The sequence below is a fragment of the Arctopsyche grandis genome, chromosome 6 (genome assembly GCF_051622035.1).
Source record: "Arctopsyche grandis isolate Sample6627 chromosome 6, ASM5162203v2, whole genome shotgun sequence".
Lineage (NCBI taxonomy): Eukaryota > Metazoa > Arthropoda > Insecta > Trichoptera > Hydropsychidae > Arctopsyche > Arctopsyche grandis.
Window position 1 is genome coordinate 14,779,513 of NC_135360.1, and position 18,285 is coordinate 14,797,797.

Consider the following 18,285-nt stretch of genomic DNA (forward strand, 5'->3'; position numbering starts at 1 on the left):
AAAATACATTAACCGAAATGCGCCGGCCACGCAATAACGCGTTAAACTCACTTTCAATTACATACATCAATTTTCAATAACCTTTAATGGTTATTGCAGCGGTTTTAAAAACTACAAACTTTTTCGAACTGTCTGGCTTTTATTATTTTTTTTTTTAATTTCAAAAACCTATTGCAAGAAATCAAATATAGACTTATTTTACTAATCAACTTTGACTCAAAGTTTGAGTATTGTATTCTGTTGAAGCATCACAATAGATATTAGCTGCCATATTTGTAGTTCAATAACTGGGACATTGAACGCTACAATGTTACACAATGTCTAATGTGCGCAAAAAGTATGGAACGCTGTATTCTCGGAATAACTAGGAGATATAGGAAACGGAATACGTTGGTGAGAAGTATGAGACGGGTAGATGATATAGTGGAGGGAGTGTAAAGAAATTGAAAAGTGCGGATCACGTGGCTATGGAATGGACGAAAGGTGGAAAAGAAAGTGGTGGAATGGTACCTAAGAGAATGTAGAAGGGTGAAAGGAAGGCCGTATGGAAGATGGGTGGGATGTTTGAAAGGAAATCCAGCAATGGATAGAAAATGACTGTAAATGATGATAGTGAGATAAAAATATGTAAATATGCTTGTTACAGATCTTTAAAACTTCTAATTGATTTTCAAATCAATACACTTTTAGAGTGTTTTTTATCCAGTTTAATGAGTTACCAATTGACAATCACACTTAATCTTTCATATAATTTAGAAACTAGCCTGTTCATTACCAGTGTAAAAAATTGGGGATGGAGAGGAAGCACCATTAACATTAAGTAATGCCAAAGCAAATTGAATAATATAAAATGTGAGCACGTTTTGTATTACAAATGTCTTTAATTGCGAGAATAAATATAATGGAAGAAGAGAGGGTGTAAAAAGCAAGTGCCTACTATATTTATAACCTATTTAGCATGTGAATTAACTAAACATCCCGACTAATCAAGACATTCATGTTTACCAGGTACACATGCGAACGTGACCGGTAAGCGAAGTGTTAAAATTAATCCGGCAACACAATAAGCACAAAATGAAACGTAATTAACACCGTATAAAATGAAAATTAATAAGCAGCATAGCTTATGTATGCACATACATAATTACCCTTTATTTCGTATAAAATAATTTAAAAACAACCACGTATGTTCATTTTTACATACATATGAATGAATAATATATGATACATATGTTATTTATTATTATATTATGAATTTTTCAGAGTATGCTGTTGGTCAGACCTGGATTTGTGACTCCAGGTTGATCGTTTCCTATCAGAGTTTGCCAATTTTCTCTGATTTCATTGTTGAAACGGTTCCCGGAAAAAAAATTGGCTAAAAATCCTTCCTACCTACTATGTCACCACTATTTGAAAAATTTGATTGATGTACAATAAAAAATTATGTACAATTCATAGATGTCTCGTTAATTTGCGAGTTTTTTCAGTGTCTCGCAATTCAACGACTTATAATAAAAATGCTGTATTTGTATTTGTAATTGGCCAGGAAGGCGCATTGGGATTTACCTGTAAGGCCTTCCTGGTATATATGTAAAATAAAATAAAAATAAAATATGTACATAGCACCCATCGATTGCAATTAACGAAATAGTATTAAGTCAAATATTAGTAAATTTTCTCTGTCGAATACTAGGTTTTACGCAATTGTTTAGTCTAAGGTAAAATATGAATTGGGTTTAAGGATAAACAATAGTGGAATATATGACGCAATGTTAAAAGGAGAAAATGTCTTTGTTGTACTTATGTACAACTTACGTTGGTCGTGTTATACAAAACGTATTTTCGTACAAAACAATACCATTTTGTTTCTGTGTTTATTTTGCAAATAAACTACGCCTCCGCATTTTGTACCAGAGGTGTTCAATGTGTTAAATTTATATATGTATACATACTCTTAATATCGCGATTTTGGAATTTGACTGTAGCACGGTGGGAATATTTTTTTCCTGTTGTTCTTTTGTAACAAATGAGCAGTTTCACAAGGGATAACAACAGCTCGATCCCTTGAAGGATTCTGAGGCTTGTTCGTAAGGACCACTCTCTCACCCAGGTATGTTCTAATGGACGAAGATGCGGCACGCGTACAACACCTGGTGATTTGGACCCAACATAGGAGGGCTCATCAATGGCTTTAAAAAAAATCAATTTTTCATCCAACGAGCGAAACTTTGAAGCTTCCGTGGAAGTCGACGAGGTCCTTCAAACCAACACAAAAAAATCCACTTTGGAATTCTTTCAATTTTAGTTCGATATCATCCGTTCGGAATTGTATCATGAGAAAATACACAAATATGGCTATTGAATTTAAGTGGAATTTTGAACGTGTAGACTCACCATACCATCAACTTAGGATCAAAACGAATGAAAAGAAATCGTCGTCAAAATGCAAGAGTACAAAAAAAAAAAATGAACTGAAAGACCCAACATCGCGCTGTCTATATAAGGACAAAAACGAATTCGATTAAGAACAACGTGTTGCATCGAATCGGACGTTACAGCACCAAAGTTGAATATCATCATTCGAAAAAAAGAACGAAAGATACGTTCGAAAAGGTAACAGATACACTATAGCTAAAATTCTTTTCGTACGAAATTTATGTTTCAAAATAAAAACGTGTGTATTATATAGCAAAAGGTGGATTGAATACACCTGAGCTTTAGGTATCCTGTTTTTGCAGTGGAGATTATACAAACCGTATTATCATTTTTGGAGCCCGGGCAGGTGCCAATAAGGTCACAAAAAATGTATGAGAACACCGGCAACCGAACGAGAAGCACGTAGTGTTGCAACAAATATTTAAATGTTTTGTGTGATGCTCATTTTATTTTTACAAATCATAAAAATAGTAAACATATCTGAACAAACAGAGATTATCATGTACTGTATATATTATCCTCACAAATTTCATTGATATTCTTGCAACTCCGACCGACCCGAAAGAATAAAGGGTTGGAATATGCAAAGTGGGAATTTCCTATATTTTCAAAAGAGGACCAACTTACACGAGATAACACGAAATTGAAGAAAACTATACTGCACTAAAAAAGATTCACAATTGTATGTAACACAATGTAGTATGGTATTTAACCATTCTTATATTATGGCCCTCGTCCTAAAAAAGTTTAGGGATCCCCGATGTAAACGCTTAATAGTATTATTCACACCTGCACACAAATTGTTTTTATTACAAAATAATTCCACATTTTTTATTCAAGTTATACATAAAAGATATTTTAAAACCAGGTAGATAGGATTCAAATTGGCTTTATGTATATCCCAAATTAACTCACACTAAACTTGTATGGAATAATGCCTCCAAAACTAACAATTCTAAACTTTACATCATCATCATTATTTACAGCCATTCACCATCCATTGCTGGATGAAGGCCTCTCCAGCACGCTTCAATGACCCCACTCTCATCCATCTCACCACTTTTCTAATTTCATCCTCCCATCTCCTCTGAGGACTTACTTTCACCCTTATACATTATCTCGGGTAAAACTTCAGGTAATCCAAAACAAATCACTAAAAATAATTAATTTACACTAATCTGAAAAGACTATAGTCTACAAAATAACCTTTTGTTAGTCGTAGATACTAACAAAATAACCAATAACCATACTAGCACACTTGTAAAGAGTCTCGATGATTACAACAAGATGTCAATACCCTTCTGATATAAACACAGTTTACCTAAACACAATTTGTTTTAGATTTTCGATTAAAAAGAGTCTTAGGTTAAAAATAATAGATCTTATGTATAAAATATACTATGAGCATTAATAATAATTTATTCTAAATGGGTTTTTAAGCTTTCTTTCTTACTATACTTATACATATTTATATACTAAGTTTAAAATGGAATAATACTACATACATATGTATGTAGGTTTCGCTAATAAGCAAAATAATGTGTAATATAGATATTAACCACTGGATCAGTAGCTATTAAATGAATAGACCTGAAATGTATTGTGAATATAATTTTTGAACAATAAAAATAAATTAAAAATCAACATATTTAGGTAATATTTTCTTTAAATTTGATTTATGAAACGTCATATGTACATACAACAACTACATAATACATATGCATATACATAATTTTTAAATTTAAATAGGATGACTTTTATAATAGTTATCATCACCTGACCTTTACGATCGACTTGAAATCAATTTATACGACGGAAAGCGATTTTTTTTAATTCACGAGAAGCGTGAAACATCAGCGGCAAAAACAGTTGACTTCCTGTATGAATAACAATACTTAGAACAGATTGAATACCCAAATTACACCGTTTCAGGGTCTCAACACCCAGAGCGACCAAATTGATTCTCGCTTCGTCCCACCATTTCTATATTTTTTTTTTGTGTAATTCATCGTTGCGGTTGCTTGCTCGCACACACACAAAGGCCCCGCCGCTCGCTACTTACTTACGGCACAAGTCACAACTAATGACAACACACCCGCCGGTTGTTTGGGAGGCTGCTAACAACAGAAGTCTCCCTGGGCGTGGTCGGAGCCAAAAAGTACACGCACACACGCACAAAAAGAGCAAACCTGTTGCTATAATTTCTTCCGTCATGAATTTTAATAACTTTTGTCGACGAACGCCTCCTGCCTACCCGGCCGTCTACGATTCTGAATTATAATGAGCCGTTTTCGACGGCGACAATTGATTTTTTCCGACCGGGCCGAATCGGATGGTTTTGTCGCCAAAAGGGTTAATTGTGTAATTCATGATATTGCTACTGGACCAGTGTTTCATGTTATCAAGCTTTCGATAAAACATTTTACGACAAGCTTAAATTATTATGAAGTTCATTAGCGATAATATTTTGTTTGTACAAAAGGTCTGCGTAATTATGTACGTTTTGGAAATTAACTTATTTAAAAAATTGAAATCAGTCCACAGTGACTTTACACGTTACCCCAAAGCGCCACTATGGCCGGAGACATGTAAACAAGATTCATTAAAAATATCACAACAAATAATACTATGGTATAATTAAGAAAAATAAAAATAATTCATTAGTTATTGCATGCCTTATATCATTTCATGAGATGATAAAATAGTAGAAGTAGTAAATAATTATTTATATTTAGGTCAAATAATAGACATGTGCGGTAGTAAAGAAGAAGAAATAAAGAGACGTATGAAATTAGGATGGAGTGCATTTGGACGAATGAATGTTGTTTTTAAATCAAAAATGCCACTCTGCCCGAAGAAAAAGACCTTTGATCAATGCGTTTTGCCAGTCAGTGATGACGTATGAACGTCAATGTGAAACTTGAAACATTGAAGGTGCTTCACTAAGTCCAATACACTCAAAGAAGTATAGAACGCTGTATGCTTGGCATAACGAGAAAAGACAGGAAACGGAATACGTGGGTGAGAAGAATGACAAGGGTAGTGGAAATAGTGGATAGAGTAAAGAGATTTAAGTGGTAATGGGCGGATCACGTGTGTAGAAGAATGGACGCAAGGTGGACAAAATAGGTGCTAGAATGATACCCGAGAGAATGCGAAAGGGTAAAAGGAAGACCGCAGGGAAGATGGGTAGACGAAATTAGGAAAATGTATGGGGTGGAGAGAGAGGAGTGGAATCAAATTCGAGAGGCTGTCATTCAGCAGTAGATGGTGAGTAGCTGTAGATGATGATGATATATAAAAAAAATAAAAATATATAATAAAACAAACATTAAAAAATATTAATTTTGACAAGTCTACATTGGATATGGAAAACAAGTCAACGTTGATTGATATTTCATTAAGGTATATTGTACGCGATACCGGAATTGATACATGAACTACACTCGGGGCTATTGTCGCTACAGTTTCATCATGCACTTCACCTACGCCCTCACTTCAACCCCCCCCCCTTCAGTCCCCGCACGCTCATCCAGCCATCCACGTACACATGAGCATGTGTATGTGATGTGTATTCACGGCGCGGATACTCTGCATTCTTATGAACTTCTGATAATTGAAATTTCAAGTTGACGTGAATGTGGTCTGATCTTAATTTAGCTTACTATCGAAATACCATGATCATGGATCATACTACGTAGATTTATTGATAAATTTTAACTCACGCTTCGTAAAAAAGTCAACATATCCTAACCAACCCACCCTTTACAGAAAATGAGAATTGTATTTAAAAAAAAAGCAACAAAATTCATAAATACGATATTATAATGTGCCACAGAAGAATTTCGTAATATTAATAAAATTTCAAATAGATAAATTTTTGATCAAACGAACCGACTAATTGATATTATCAACAGCATTAAGTTTATTACATTCGATTTCCTCCGTATATGTACAGCGAGAAATTTAAATAACAACCTTACTCCAATGATACATATGTTGTATTATAGAAGTGGCACACGTGTACCCCAAGATAGACAGAAATGGAAAGGGCTTAAAGCGGTTTTTCATTTAACGAATGTTTGTGTAGAATTTCGATATTATGTGTGGCAATTGAAATTCGTTTATGAAACTCGAGAAAATCTCGTTCAAATATGGTCGCCAGGCAACAAACACCTCGCGATTCTACCTACATATAATATAATATATAATGAAGTAAAATCAACCATTTATCTAAAAGCGCCAGAAGAAAACACCAGTACGTACTCATATATTTGTACATATATATGTATGTACATACATATGTATGTATGTATCTACTACATAGATTATACTGTGATTCGAAGAGGTTGTACATACATATACATATATAGAGAGGTGCGTAATTTGTGAAGGAGCAGAATCAACAAAATAACAGGTGATCTTAATGACAACTCCTAAAAGTCCAACCGTTGCCATTACAGGTGATTCTAGTGCTAACGATTCGATTAAAAACAGGGACAAATACGGAATCATAACTACATAACATCACGAATATGAGCCGTAGTCCAATAAAAATATGCACACTCATACACATTACTTGTTATGATATTTGCCTACAGCTATTTAAGAATTAATTTAGGCTATTTATCAAAAATAAATATTAATTCAATCACAAAAAAACATGATCAAATTACACAGCTGTTGTTTTTTCGACTCACTTAGGCATTTTATTAATTTGTCTACGTACAAAAAAGATTAATTGATTTTTTATAAGTGATCAATTAAATTCATAACATGTATTTGGAACGGAATAAATTAGTTCTTACAAAACAAACATCGATCGCAGGGTGGGTACCAAAAATTCCATGTACATATGTACATACACAAAGTATATTCCTTCATAAAACAAAGATGATCACCTACATACATATGTGTTCAATAAATACAAATCCGTAGCGATGAACTCATTCTGTGTCTGTGCTTCAAAAAATATGACTTTTAGACGCTATACTAGAGAACAACAAGAGCCGTTGTATTATGCTAATTGGACAATCGCGCCGTGCTATGCGAGATCAAAAGGTGTAAATTCAAAATGCGACGACGGATCTTTAACAAAAAAAAATGAAAAAATACCAACAATGCAAGCATGCGACAGCGAGAGTGCTAAAAGCTCCAGATAAAATTGTGAACGACCCTTAAAATTCGGTCGACGACGCTGAATTCTCGTTCGATATCGTTCCAAATGCTGGACTAGACGCAATTCGAGATTCCAAAACTTCGAAAAGATCAATAAACAATATCGGAGAGCAAGCCTTGCCCTCCTCGGGCCACGTCAGCAGGTGCCCCGAATAAGTCCACGTCCAGAGATCTACCGTGAAGATAAACTGGAGAAATTCCACTTCACGTTATTTGTTGAACGAACCGAAACCGAGAGAGAGAGAGAGAAAGACGAGAGATCTGCCCTGCCGTTCACAATTATACACGGCTTTTAAAACGCGTGTGAAAGACGTAGCAGCATCACGATTCTTGGACTCCAGACGATCCAGATCTTGGCCGCTCGACACGTTCCCGAATCACGATAAGCACGTGCGCACAAGGATCTAACAGTGTGACTCGTGACGACAAAGAGTGATGACAACGCAGGTGATGAAATGTGGATAGAACTGACGTAACGTACACTATTTTATAAGTCTTGAAAACGCGCAATAATGTTACAATAAAAGTGGGAAGAAAAAAAATTGGGCGCGGTCGACCCACGACTTTATCGACATTGAATTGGTAGAGATATAAATTGTGCAAATACGCGCACAATGCCTCTACCAGATTTTATAAACATTTTGAAAAATTATGAAATACTGAATAACTTTTTAATTTTCGTCAAAGAAAATTAAAATATGCTAATACCATTTAAAATTTAATGTACATGTGTATATAGCAGTAGCGTACCGTTGAAATCTCTGTTTATATTGAGCAAGATATGTACATTCTCGGTATGACGACACCTAGTCCCATTGTATCCCGCTCTCGCACACGTAAGGAAAGCTGTGCGATAAAAACAGGAAGATTTCCACGGCACCCCACTAGTATGTATGTACATAGGTACTACATACATACATATTTTACCGGTATATACTTAATTTTCAGAAAAATAATTACAATATGAGGGGAGGGTATTGTGAGGGTAATGTGGGAGTATTGATATATTATAATATAATGTTTTGTTGTTATTTTCGTATTATCAAATGCATATTGTTCATTTTATGCTACATGAAGTCCAATGCACACAAATAAGTATGGAACGCTATTTGCTTGTCATAACGAGGAAAAACAGGAAACGGAATACGTGGGTGCGATATATGACAAGAGTAGTGGATATATGTAGTTGATAGAGTGAAGAGATTGAAAATGCCATGGGCGGGCCACGTGGCTATAATAATGGACGAAAGGTGGATAAAATAAGTGCTATAATGGTACCCGAGAGAATGCAAAAGGGTAAAAGGAAGACCACAAGGAAGATGGGTAGACGAAATTCGGAAAATGTTTGGGGTGAAATAGATAAGATTTCCGCAAAACCGAGACGAGTTGAAGAGTGTTGGAAAAGCATACATTCAGCAGTGGATGGTGAATGGCTGTAGATGACGATGGACATAATATATGTATGAACAAAAAATAACATTTAAAAATCAAATTTTATGTATATTAGATCAATTTTATTCAATGACATTTGTGGCGCAATAGGATTTACTGTAATGCCACAATGAGCTTAATTTTTACAAAATAAAAAAAATCTGCAAAAATATAAATGCAAAATAAAACTGAAAATTCAGAACAAATTCATGAACATAAACAACAGCTCACCTGGATCAAATTTTCTTGTCACGAAACCTGAGACTGTAGTCTGTTTCGTGATCTGTATTACAAAGATTATTTAGTAATACATAAACAAACACACGTGAGGATGTCTTATCCATTCAAAGGTATTATTTGATCCAGATACGAGTATGTGTCTACTTATGTAATAATACTAGACATTTCCGTAAACTCTACAAACGTTTTTTCATACTTTGCAACACAAGAAATCGACTTCGTTACTATAAGTGAGGCGTTATATTTGAAAGTGGCTAAAGTCCAATTTTCAGTTGCAAAAACAATATTTCTGTTTGACTTAATTCACAAATTATTATTACTTCTTTTAATCCGATTTAATCCGAATCTCGGAAAAGCAGAATAAACGTATTACAGGCCATCAGTATTTTTACTAGCCTCTTCTTACTTCGCTTTCAATATATTCGTCTGACAAAATTTGGGTTTTTATTAAATATTGTTAAACGTAAAACATTATATTTAATGTTTCGCGAGATATCTCTCGAAATGAAAAAAAGTGGGCTTACGCCAATTTCAAATATAACGGCTCAAGTAATGAAGATATGAAGACAAATCAATTTCTTTACAACTTTTATTGTCCATTTGATGGACGAGAGGTATAAAATCAATTCCGTAACACAATTCAAGAACACAAATAAAATAAAATAAAAATTGCACAAAACTCCCTGAAATACACACCTCATGTTTCAATTAAATCAAAATCAATCCACACCGTTCGAAGCACACTATAAATATTATACGCGACAGCTTTCAATATGTGTGAACACATTATGCATTCCTATATATGGAACAGTCGCCGTCGCCATATAGTATGTATGCAGAATTCTCGCCGCACTGACGTCAATCGCGTCGCAAAAAGTCACGGAACGGTCACGTCACGTCACTGCGAACGTCCGTCCAAGATTCAATTATTCAAATTTCAACTTCAGGACGTTGCACGGTGCACGTTCCGGCATGCAATTGTGCACATGCCAGCCCGTCTATCTCGTATTGACCCCTCAGGGTTTCGTGTGGTGCAGATGTGCATCATTACGCGTCCGTGCGATCGACACAATTCGAATTAAAAAGTGTCAATCGAGCGGACTGTTAACGAACGAATCGAAAATGGCGACGAACCGTGAACCCATCTGAAATAAATACATTGTATATAATTACGATTTGATAATACGTACATTTTCCCGACTATGCTATAAAATTGTAGCCAAAACTATCCGTTGAATTTCAACGGGCAAAACACTATCATGTGCAACTTTATATGTATTATAAACCTGTATGAATGTATGTACATTGAGTACCTACGCCTTCGGAAACTTGGTGATCGCATGCTGCGAATTGAATTAATCGATTAATCAATAAAATAGATATGAGATGTACATATATTGTGATTTTGATGAAACGTTAATTTTTATAAGTTGCATTCGTACGTCCAAATATTTATATACACATGTATGTAAGTTTCCTATATGAAAGATGAATTTAGTGGTATTATGTACATATGTATGTACTACTAGGTAAATGATTGATGAAACAATATCAAGTTATACTGTTGTCAAATATTTCATCTTGATCTTAATTTTTGTAATGATAAAACAATACAATAGTTGCTTCTTGTGAAAACGCTGTCAATATAAATCAACGTAAAATGTGTGTAAAAATATTAGTTTCAAATTAAAAGTATAGGAGAGTTGGGTTGCCCGTTAAAACAGAATATTACCAAAATAGCACAAAGAAGTATAAAACGGAAAAAAAATAAGAGCAGCTCAACTAATTACGTATATCAACATAATGATAACGAGTTTGTCGTAATAATAGCTAGAATGTAATATGGCGATTTAACGAAGGGCATGTAATACGGTTAAGAGCTTAAACGTTATATATAATACGTAACACCGAAAAATATAGACCAACTTGTGAAAATACTAATGTAACTAACATAATACGTAGTACTACAAATTGTAATAAAATTTAAAAAAATATTAAATTGACTGCTCTTTTTTTTTCATTTTTTAAATTATACCGGTCTGACACGGTATGAGTGCACTCAGAACGAGTTCCCTCATTCGTTCACTCGGAAGTTACTCGTAACGTGGCAGCGTTTGAGTGACCAAATTAGCGGACTCAGTCCGAGTGTACACGTATGGTGTCAACCCGATATTAGCACACTATACATACATACATAATGACGTATGGATGTGAAAATTGGGTATTGACCGCCAGAATGCTGCAAAAGGTTCAGTAGACTCAAAGAAGTATGGAACGCCGTTTGCTTGGCATAACGAAGAGAGATAGAAAACGAAATACGTGGGTTAGAAGTATGACAAATGTGGTGGATGTAATAGTAATATTAAAGAAATTGAAATGCAAATGGGCAGGTCACGTAGCTAGAAAAATGGACGGTAAATGGACGAAAGAAGTGTTCGAATGGTACCCGAGGGAATATAAAAGGGTACAAGGAGGGCCATTGGATGGGAGTTGCTCACAACGGAGACAAATGAAAGCGTGTTGGAGAGGTCTTCATCCAGCGGTGAATAGCGAATGGCAGTGGATGATGATACATATACATATTTGATTTGATATAATTTATTTGGAGTTTGGACCGTTGTGGCATTACAGGAGTGGTGGAAAAATTCAGAGAGATGAGAACTATTTAAAACATAGTATACATATGTATACAGACATCCAATTATAATAATATATATATATATATATATATATATATATATATATATATATATATATATATATATATATATATATGCATACACATGGGCGGGCCACGAGGCTAGAAGAATGGACGAAAGGTGGACAAAAGAAGTAGTAGAATGGTACCCGAGAGAATGCAAAAGGGAAGACGGGTAGATAAAATTAGGAAAATATGTGGGGTGAGCGGTTGTAGATGATGACGATGATATATGTATTATCACAAAGGTACACATTTCTAACTAAAATTTGATTTAAATATGTATATTAAAAGTGTATTATAAAATGAATTGGTGGAGTGAATGTATACGAGTATGTGCGGTCTTCAATTCCTATGGGAAAATTGAAACGCCTAATGTAATTTGACTCGAAATTAATCCTGAAGATTAATGACATTGAGCGAATTTCATGTTAGAATTCCTACCGAGAAAAACCAATGACAGTGTCAAGATCAAACGAAAGCAAACGGGTGCAAAATGTACGATTCGAATTTTTTTTCCAAAAACAAAAAATTCCACCAGTTTTCCAAGTATAATAGTACAAAGAAAGATAAAATCGTGCTCTTGACCATTCGATATGTATTCCAGAGAGCTTTTTTTTCCCTCGTGAGCTTTGATCGACCGAAAAATATTCTTGTTTTGACGAATCGACTAGGAAAAAAAGGACACCTTTTTAACGATATAAATCACCGTGTGTAAAAAGCTTGCGGTTACCTTTTCGATCTAATAGATTATGCCTCGATCGAAATTATAGGTCTTCCAATATACGTTAATACATTTTTTATTTTCAATTTAGACCCAACACTTCGGCGAACGCGAACGTTTCCTAAATATTTCGTCGATGACGTGCCAACCCAACTGTGTATAAATATTTATTATTAATTACGCATTGACGAATAGTCGCAAATTGGCTCGTTATTAATTAATGCATATTACACGTTCCCGACGCAAGCATATAAATATTCATAAACACATTTTTTTCAACGCTATTTTCATACATGTCAAAAAAGACTGTCAGTCGAGCAGATTGGTTTGATGTTTTGTATTCATACAATTTTTTTTTTTTGGTTACTAACTAACTAGCATGGGCGCTTTCGTACCGTTTGAAAAAAATAATCACATATATGAATGACACGATTCCACGTATTTATAAAAGCATTAGAACATCGTTTTTAATGAGGACCAATGAGCACGTAGAAAAAAAAGCTTGTATGCGCCTCAAAGCCTACAATCGACAAAAAAAATTCAAGAGGGGAGAAAAAAAATGTAACGTGTGTTGAAAAATGTGTTACGGCCGGTGGAGAAGGTGTTAGCTTTGACGTTACATCATACATCATTTTACATACGAATCGACTATTATTTATACGATTCAATATTTTATTATACATATGCAAATACGACGAATAAATGTATAACATACATATTTCAACTTTATATACATATCGTTAAAATATTTAAGTACATGTTTGAAGAGTTATTAACAGAAGATCTTAGACATGGAAATACGCCGAAACAGACAGATGCGTAAAAAATATATTTAATAAAACCAAGACTATAAAAAAGTTTGATAATAAACCGAGTTCAGTCGTAAAATATATTATATTGCATAAGAAAGTACATACTAGACATTGTGAGCAGGTCAGTATTACACCATATTGCATATTGAGCCTATCCTGTTTGAAGATTATGATGGGACATTCATAAAAACTGCTTCTTTCAACGATTAGGATTCTTAATCATTTTCTCAAGTCTATCTATAGTGAACGGGTGTAGTACATATAATACCTTGTAGTTTATTTGACTCCCGGTGACATTTACAAAGGAATTCTCCAATTAAATTAGGTGTAATTTGAACCCATCGAAGAGAGAGTGAACGAAAAGCACCCCAAATGCAAGAAGAAAGCAATCCGTTCGAGTTTGGAAGTGCTCACGGTGTACACAGATATATAGGGAGAGAGAGAGTAAAACGTGAAAAAAAAGCTGTATGGGTATCGGATGTTTCCCTCTGATCTTTTGAAACAAAATAGATTAGAGTCTTCCAGTACAGATGTAATCCCGAGGAGGAGAGCGTCTTGAATTATAGATAGTGGATAGTGGATACTGGATGGTACGTCCGGTGCTACTAAAGCTAGAATTTTAATAGCCAATCGTATCGCGTTACTTTAATATAAAACTTCAAAATCAATTTAGAAGCGCGATAAATAAAAATCCCGCGCTTGTAAAGAACGATAAGGACCCCTTCTACGGAGAGCTGCTTATCACTTTTACAATTCGTGAAGATTTCTGACATTTTTCTACGGCGATAAGACCTACGTTAGATCATGTTCGTTATCGGCGATTAATTGAGAAAGGGTTATTTAGTGGAAACCTGTATAACGCGTTCCCGTCAATGTGTAAGTATGTAGTATGTATAGAATGTCTGGTAGACGATTTTTTCTTCTTTTCTTCGATCAAATTGGTACAAGTATTTGAAGATCGCTTTTGAACAGTCTCGAGGAATTGTGTAAAATGTTAAATGTCGACGTTTAATTAACAATTTCTCGGAACATCGAAAGGCATTTTATTGGCGATGTACAACGAACTGGTTCGCAGCTGCATCTTGTCAATATTTAATATACCTACATACATTATTAATTAACGTTAAATTTGGTACAGACATCGAGAACAAGGAACATGGCAATAATGCTATCAAAAATTGCATCTGAATCATTTTAAATATGTATGTGTGTGGTTAAAATTATTTAATTAAATTTTATTTATTCGATTTATTATTATAATAAATACGTTATAAATGGATAAAGAATAACAAAAACAAATTAATGACCAATGTGACCTGACATTATTCTCAACTCAGTCAGAACTGTTAATTCGATAGAAAAAATATCAACTCCGAGCTCTGATTACGATTCCAACTCTGCCTCTGGTTTATACACATACGATATTAACGAATTGGAAAGATTTTTTGAAATAATTTATTGAATTTTATTTTTTTGTTTCTTTAGATGAATTCGTTAGTTCGAAATTTACTCATTTAAATATAATAAATAATAATAATAATCCTTTTTATAATATTACTTTAGAATGCAATAATCGCCTTCTTCGTGACTCTGAAAGACATTCAAAATTAAATACTTTTTTATAAATCTGTAAATAAATTAAATAATATTTTAATAAATTGAATTTTTTTATAATTTTATGTGATCTGCATTTTAAGCATGCTATTTATATGTACAATAATTTTTTTATTTGGAAAAAATTGCAAAAATCATTACAAGTTTTCACATTTGATGCTAACCACCGAGAGGTTCCCGGGTTGAAGCCCTGGATTGAGTTTGATTTAAGAGAATTTATTCGGAGTATTTATACAGTGCTGCTAGTCAGACTTGGATATTTGTGACTATCCAAATCGACCGTTTCCTATCAGAGTTTGCCAATTTATCTGATATCATTGTTAAAACGGTCCCTCATGATATCGGCAAAAGCACCCTAACTACTATTTGTTACCGCTATTTGAATACAATTTTAAATTAACAATATTGTATAATTTTTTATACATACGTATGTACATACATTTTTACAAGTTTAATACCATAGGTGTCGATCAGAAGTAAAGCCCGTAATGGCATCATGCTAAAATATAAAATAAAAAATTCATGTCCGAAGTAAGTGCTCGTTTTTTTTACTCCTAAAACGTCAGAATTAAAATGTTAAATTTATAAGCCTTTCAAAAAAAAATACAAGTCATAAAAAACCAATAAAAGCTGAACACGTAGAAATAAGTATCTTCATATTTGATCGAAATAATGATGATTCCATGTTGACTATCCACATGAACAAAGTCAACAATAAGTACTCATTTTAACGAGGTATTATACAACAGGGTGTCACATAGCGTCGCATTGTGTGTTTTGTCGGCTCGTTGACGGACACACAGCGAAACAAACCCTGATCGATGGTTGTTTACGCCCATTTTCCGGATTAATGACGTCACAAATACGTATTAATTAATTAATTAACGGGGTAAAAAGTCGGGAGTGGGGGAAAGAGGGTGGCTGGGTGGGCGAGAGCTCCCATTTATTACCGAATTAACGGGCGGCTACTTCGCGGGCTTGGTTAATTAATTAAGACCCAGCCAGCCACCCCCATAATTTCCACCCCGATACTCGGATACAAAAATCGGAAACTAAATAGCGAGACTATTACGGATTCAACTCTATCCAAATTGGATGTACACACCAAAAATCGTCTCTCAATACGTAAAGTTAATATGTACATATGTAATATCGAAATAATCAACTCATTGTGAAATTGCCGAAGCGAAAAGCTTTAGTGCTATAATTTAGCGTTGTTCACAATAAAAATTTTAGTAGATAGTGAGTACTGGTCTCTTATAGTTCGGCAATAAAAAAGTCAATAAAACGGAAATCACTTCCATTAAAGGAAGTAAATAAAAACACATTAGCTTAATGTGAATTTTATCCATTTGTCTACTGCTGTAAGTGTATCGTCTAAAAAAAAGCATGAAAGCATTATTATAGTCATTATTGTTCACTTTACTTGAAAAAAAATTTAAGAAAAGTGAAATTGCGTAATCGAACATAATGAGAATCCAATAATACATTTAATGGATTACTTTTCACAACACTATCAATTCATATTAAAATGTTTTTATATTTTAAAGTGCGTACCGAAGGGTTTTTACGAATTTTACAAGCAAGTTTTAACGATCGGAAAAGTGTCAGAAGGACGAGAACGCCGCGAAAACTTTTCCGCGAAAGATCGATGAAAACTCTCGCGAGAGAAAAGCGTGGAAAACTATCACGCCACGGATAATAAATAACAGAAGCTGAAAATAATCGGAAAAGTGCGCAATAATCTAAAATTTGATGGAACAATCCAAATTCTGTATATGATATATAAGTCGAGTTTGAAAAAATCACTTACGACAAAAAAAAACAAAAGAACTATCGAAAATAATTTTTTTTTTTAATAACGAGCTTTCTTTTGTTTTATCGATTTTAAATTACTCGGCCATTTTAAATAAGACTGTTGAATTTTTCATGCGTTTTAATTAAAAAGCAAACGATGAAGTCGAGTGTGGAAAACACGTGGAGCATTATAGAGTTTCCAACTTGTACACTGGGTGGTACCCACCTTAACGACATTCAAATTATAGAATAAATTTACCTTAATGTTTAGACGCCTTTGTCCTTTACGATGCCATTTGTCTCCTTAACCGCCAGGCCTCGGCGGAGGAAGAAGAAGAAGTAGGGGATCCTCTTTCAATTAAGACGATTGCACCATTTTTTAACACACACGACACTATAACGATTCGGGGCTAATGCGAATTTACGGCAATCAATTCAACTGTACGCACTAACGACAAAAACGTCACTGCATTTCACGCACAATGCACTAAAAGTAAGCAGGTAGTTTTGCGTAGGGGAAAAAGACGACCGTATTTTTTTGTAATGCCGGATCACATGTGCACTTGTTCGGAACACGCACGCACTTCCTTTTTCACAATCTTTCGAAATGGATCGAGAATCGATATATTGTATATATTGAATAGAGTATTTGTTTGCTGTCTATTGTTCGGTTAAAGTTTGGTTGTTTTATCGGTTGTTACGTCCGTTTCGGTTCACTTTATCAAACTTTGTCGACGAGTGATAGGACGTAGTTCGCGTTCACGAGAGCGGCAAATACACCACCCTTTCCTCGCGACGGCCGGAGCCGAACTGTCAGTTGTCGTCCGTGCTCTCCCCGACCCCTTCCGTCTCCCCGGTCTCCCCCTCACACCCCCTGCCCGACGTCCCCTCCCCGCTACGCCCCGAGCGACTACGCGTAGAAAACAGGTTTTAAGACGCGTACACACGGCCATAAACTTGAGTTTGTGTGTGCAACGGAAAAAAATGCACATTCGTCCTTGCAAATTAAATTTAATGTGTGTGTGTGTGTGTGTGTGTTCGTAATATGACCATCTGGAAAAAAATTGCGCTATTGTTTTGATGAGTTATAGCCAGGGGTTTCACTATATAATATTACACCACGCGTATAAATTTTAAAATATATCTAAGTACATATTAAATGTGAGGCTTGAACTTAGCCTCCTTCCAGACTTTGGAATCCGACTCGTAGGTAAATCCGACCGACTCTGACTCAGATTTCGCATTTGAATCGCACTAATTTCATTTTTTTATATTTAACATTTATTTGTATTTGAATATTTAATTACCTACTTACTAAAAGTGACTCAACAATATCCAATATATTCTTAGGATAT

The 18,285-nt window shown here is 34.5% G+C and overlaps 1 protein-coding gene across 1 annotated transcript in view; it reads right to left on the minus strand.

The window, feature by feature from the left end:
- The window catches only part of LOC143912757 (uncharacterized), a 408,567-nt gene extending 390,825 nt beyond the window's left edge, over positions 1–17,742 (minus strand). Inside the window, exon 1 of the mRNA XM_077432124.1 lies at positions 17,190–17,742. The gene's annotated coding sequence lies outside the window, so the exon portion shown is untranslated. The remainder of the gene's footprint in view (positions 1–17,189) is intronic.
- Positions 17,743–18,285: the final 543 nt, after the last annotated feature.